The sequence below is a fragment of the Octopus bimaculoides genome, chromosome 3, assembly GCF_046866305.1.
Source record: "Octopus bimaculoides isolate indiv1 chromosome 3, ASM4686630v1, whole genome shotgun sequence".
In the NCBI taxonomy this organism is placed as follows: Eukaryota; Metazoa; Mollusca; class Cephalopoda; order Octopoda; family Octopodidae; genus Octopus; species Octopus bimaculoides.
In genome coordinates this window covers 121,003,417-121,009,274 of record NC_142930.1, presented here as the reverse complement: position 1 = coordinate 121,009,274, position 5,858 = coordinate 121,003,417, and the positions used below count along the sequence as shown (strand labels likewise).

Genomic DNA, 5,858 nt, shown 5'->3' with positions numbered 1-5,858 from the left:
AGCAGCTGTCCCCGCCTACTCGCTGCACTTCGGCTGCGCGTCGTCCTTCTCGTCCGACCCGTGCGTCTTCTCCGTATCTCGCGCGGCGGCGGCAGCAGCCAGAAACCGCCTCGCTTATTCAACCCGCACCGGCGCCCGTCCTTCCGCAGCGGCCCGGTGTGCGGCAGTCGGATCGCAAACCGTTTCTACTCGGCGAACTCTTTCTTCCGCCTGGCGCGCTTTTCCGCTGCTACCGCAGAGCGGCGGATTAGGACGCGTAACGTACGTACGAACGGCCGACGCCGCCGCAGCAGCAGCCTCCTGCTCGTCCTCCCCACTCGGCGGCGGCGGCCGCGATTCTTCAGTCTCCTCGCTCTCGTTTGCTCTCCGCGCGGCGGCGGCGATGGCAGCGGGCCTTCCGCCTCGACCGCTCTCCGCCTTCCGCTCGCCGACCGACGCGACGGAGACGCTACTACAGCGACGACGACGACGATACCTGGTTGATCCTGCCAGTAGTCATATCCTTGTCTCAAAGCTTAAGCCATGCAAGTGTAAGTTCATGTAGTAAACGCATGGTGAAACCGCGAATGGCTCAGGAACCGGACCTAATCCTCGGGACCGTATTCCTCACCGCGAGGAGAGTGGATAACTGTGGCAATTCTAGAGCTAATACATGCAACCGAAGCGATCGCAGGTCGCACCCGGGCGTCGGGCCGAAAAACGGCTTCCGGCAGCAGCAGCCACCGCTGCGCCTCCGCGTGCTCGGCCGGGTCCGGGGCTGCTCGCCAGTTCCCGCCGGTCGCGACGATACGGTCGGCCTTCCGCATTGGTCGCGGCGCAAATATTAGACTGAGACCGACGCGTACGGGTCGTCGCAGCAGCCGCCGCGCTCCGCGCGCGGGTCGAGGCGTGCGGCGGCTTCACGCCCCTTCGATTTTGGTGACTCTGGATAACTGTCAGTACGATCGCACGGGTTAGTATCGACTAGCCTTCGCACGACGGGTCCCCCGCCAGTCCGCCCTATCAACTGTCGACGGCCCGGTAAATGCCGACCGTGGTGGCAACGGGTAACGGAGAATCAGGGTTCGATTCCGGAGAGGGAGCATGTGAAACGGCTACCACATCCAAAGAAGGCAGCAGGCGCGCAAATTACCCACTCCCGGCACGGGGAGGTAGTGACGAAAAATAACGACGCGGAACTCTGTCGAAGCCCCGCGATCGAAATGAGTACACTTCAAATCCGTTAACGAGGATCGACCGGAGGGCAAGTCTGGTGCCAGCAGCCGCGGTAATTCCAGCTCCGGTGGCGTATATTAAAATTGTTGCGTTTGAAAAGCTCGTAGTCGGAATTCGGGTCTCGAAAACGTGCCCCAGCACGTTCGGGTCGACGGCGCGGTCGGGCCGCGGAGCTCTGCACGCACCGTCGCTGCGACGGCCTCTCTAACAGCCCGCCTCCCCCTCCGCTCCGCTACCGTCCGGTCGGCAGCACGCGAGCGTTCGGCTTCGCCTTCACCGGCGTCGCAGTCGCCGCTGCTGCTGCCGCCGCTGCTGCTGCCGCCGCTGCTGCTGCCGCCGCTGCTGCTGCCGCCGCTGCTGCTGCCGCCGCTGCTGCTGCCGCCGCTGCTGCTGCCGCCGCTGCTGCTGCCGCCGCTGCTGCTGCCGCCGCTGCTGCTGCCGCCGCTGCTGCTGCCGCCGCTGCTGCCGCCGCCGCTGCTGCCGCCGCCGCTGCTGCTGCCGCCGCTGCTGCTGCCGTCGCTGCTGCTGCCGCCGCTGCTGCTGCCGCCGCTGCCCCCGCCGGCGGTTCTTGGTCGGGGGAAACAAACGGGGGTGAGCGTCGCCAGAGGCGTCGCCGTTCGCACGCGTTGCGGTAGCGAGTCCACCTCCCGGTCGTTTCGGCCCGCACGGTTCCTCCGAGGGTGCTCTTCGCCGAGTGTCCGAGGCGCCCGGTACGTTCACTGTGAAAAAATTAGAGTGCTCAGAGCGAGCCCCGCCGGCGTGCATGGAATGATGGAAAATGGCCTCATCCGCACGTCATCCGTCGGTCTCCGTTCACGACGAGGCAATGATCGAAGGGAGCGATCGGGGCCACTCGTATTGCGACGTTAGAGGTGAAATTCTTGGATTGTCGCAAGACGCACTGCAGCGACGGCGTGTGGCAAGCACGTTTTCCTCGATCAAAAGCGAAAGTCGGAGGTTCGAAGACGATCAGATACCGTCGTAGTTCCGACCGTAACCGATGCCGACTGGCGCTCCGCCGGCGTTCGCTTCGATGACCCGGCGGGGAGCCTGCGTGGGAAACCATAGTCGGTTCCGGGGGGAGTATGGTTGCAAAACAGAAACTTAAAGGAATTGACGGAAGGGCACCACCAGGAGTGGAGCCTGCGGCTTAATTTAACTCAACACGGGAAAACTCACCCGGTCCGGACACCGGTAGGATTGACAGATCGATAACTCTTTCTCGATTCGGTGGGTGGTGGTGCATGGCCGTTCTTAGTTGGTGGAGCGATCCGTCTGGTTGATTCCGATAACGAACGAGACTCCGGCCTGCTAACTAGCGCGTCGATTAGTGCTTTTCCGGTAGCGAGGCGGCACCGAAGCTGTCGTCGGTAGCTCCGCGTGCGGCCCGGGCTTGCCGTTGCCGCCGCTCTCCTTCGCGTCCGGCGCTGCGGCCGCTTCCGGCAACTGCCTTCGCCTTTCCCCGCTCGCGGTGTAGGGTTGGGCGGTTTGCACGCGGCGTGGTTGCGGCGTCGGTTGCGGAGCGGCGGCGGTGACCCGGACGGCTCGGCCCGCGCGAGCCCGGCGGCGGTACGCCGTCGCGCCCGGGCCAGTCGGTTGGCGAACGCAGCGCTTCTTAAATGGACGGGCGGCAGAAAGCCGCACGAGGTGGAGCGATAACAGGTCTGTGATGCCCTTAAATGTCCGGGGCCGCACGCGCGCTACACTGGAGGTATCAGCGGGCGCGTCTCCCCCGGCCCGAGAGGGTCGGGAAACCTCTGAACCACCTCCCGTGATAGGGATCGGGGCCTGGAACCAGCCCCGTGAACGAGGAATTCCCGGTAGGCGCGGGTCATCAGCCTGCGTCGATCACGTCCCTGCCCTTTGTACACACCGCCCGTCGCTACTACCGATCGAACGGTCCGGTGAAGTCCTCGGATCTGGCCGACGAGTCCGCTTACGCGCGGCGACGTTCCGCGCCGTCGTTGGCGCGTTCTCTGATGGCCCAGAGAAGACGACCGAACCCGATCGCTTAGAGGAAGTAAAAGTCGTAACAAGGTTTCCGTAGGTGAACCTGCGGAAGGATCATTACCGCAGCAGCAGCAGCAGCAGCAGCAGCAGCAGCGCTCCTCCTCCTCCTCCTCGCTTTTCCGGCGCGATCCAGCCGGTTTCGTAAGCCGCGGCCGGGCCCCCCTCGCACTCGTCGGCCCTCTAACAGTGCAGCCGCAGCCGAGCAACGAGCAAGTAGAAGCGGCAGACTTTAACAGTCTGTTAAAGTCTGTCATACCGGCCATGGTGAAATACCACAAGGTATAGAAAATACGTATTCGCCTTTATATATTTAATCCTTTTTATTGAACACTCAATATTTCATCTATTCAATAAGACATATTCCATATATTCAATAAGACATTCAATACTTTATTTCATAGTACCATCCATTTTTATTTTATATTATATATTGTATATTATATTATATATTGTATATTATATTATATATTGTATATTATATTATATATTGTATATTCCATATTCTATATCCCACATTGGTTTTGCAGGAATATAAATAAAACATAAAAAACAGACAGTGTTGGAACTCTTTTAAACAAAATAATATATATATATATATATATATATATATATATATATATATATATATATATATATATATATACGTACACACGCACACATATATATATATATAATGTACGTATGCACACGACCAGTTTAATTGCCCGTCTGTCTGTGTATATCCCACTGATGAGGCAAGAGTATATTTTTATGCAAAGCCAGAATCTAGATTTGTGGTTATCCAATAATTTTTTGCTAATTTGTTTGTCTATTTGTCTTTTCTGCTGGTGATGTATGAATATTTGAGGGAGTTTTAGAGTCAAGTGGTGACTGCTATCTCTAGCATGGTGGTATCTTTTAGATACCCTTAATTATAATTTTAATAATAATTATTACCTATTAAGGTTTTTATTCCCATGCTGACCATTTGATATGATCGGTATTTTAAATAACGATCTCATTCTTATTTATATAAATTTATATATATGTATATATATATATATATATATATATATATATATATATATATATATATGTGTGTGTGTGTGTGTGTGTGTGTGTGTGTGTGTGTGTGTGTATACATATGTATACACATATATAGATAAACATGTATATATACATATATATATATATATATATACATATAAACATATATATACATATACACACACACACACACACACACACACACACACACACACACACATATATATATATATATATATATATATATATATATATATATCCATGTATACATGTAAATGTACACATTTTTATATAAACTTGCAGACATCACACACACACACACACACACACACACACACACACACACACACACACACACACACACACACATATATATATATATATATATGCGTATGCATAAAAACTTGCATGGATTGTGCATACACAAACACACATTCATATGTTCAAAATTAACGACGAGTAAAACGGCAGAGTTATAATTATTAATTTGACGCACAGTGAAGAAATATGAAAGTAGAAATATCTTAGTCACCTCGAGATAACGGTCTTATCGAGAAAGCTAGATTGTTAAACGAAAGAAAGGAAAGCAGGAGTGGTAGTAAAATTTGTGTAGAATTGTGTCAAATAACGTTGCAAATCGCAGAGTTCCAACGACCGGAAGTGACTTGCAGAAATGAAGTTTCTTAGTAAAAAGACTAGCAGGAGTGGTATCTGTATGTGTGTGTAGTGATAATGTGGGCCATGGAGTGTTGTGTGTTTGTGTGTATGTGTGTGTGCGTATGCGTATGCGCATGTACGTGCCCGTGTGCATATGTGTTGGTTGTTGTAAATATGTGTGTATGTATTTATCGTGTTGTGTTCTTACTTTTCAAGCAAGTACTTGCGTATATACACACACGCGTGTGTATATACACACACATACGCATACACACACACATATATGTGTGTGCGCGCGCGCATGTATGTACATACACATACATATATGTGTGTGTGTGTCTGTGTCTGTGTGTGTATATATACATATATATAAATATGATTAATCGCTGACCAAACACCATTCAATGTGACGCCATAATATATATATATATATATATATATATATATATATATATATATATATATATATATATATATATATATATATATATATATACGCACGCACACACATATACACACATACGAATTGTGTATATATACATCCATATATATATACACAAACGTACGTATATCAATACGCAAATCAGATGCGTTTGTATATATATATATATATATATATATATATATATATATATATATATATATATATATATATATATACATATATATATATATATATATATATATATATATATATATATATATATATATATACACACTTGTATATATTCGTACATTTGTACTATGTGTATACACACAAACACACATGCATATACGTACATGCAAATATGCATATACGCACATACGATGGACTTCATAAGTTAACAGATGGATATAAACTCGGGCGCGCACATCCGCTCTTCCCCACACCCTGAGAACAGGAACGACCAAGTCAATAGGTTATCGAGCAACATATATTACTATACACACACATACACACACATACACAC

The 5,858-nt window shown here is 49.9% G+C and overlaps 1 pseudogene; it reads left to right on the top strand.

The window, feature by feature from the left end:
- The first annotated feature begins 472 nt into the window (after positions 1–472).
- LOC149136669 (small subunit ribosomal RNA) lies at positions 473–3,285 on the top strand (annotated as a pseudogene).
- Positions 3,286–5,858: the final 2,573 nt, after the last annotated feature.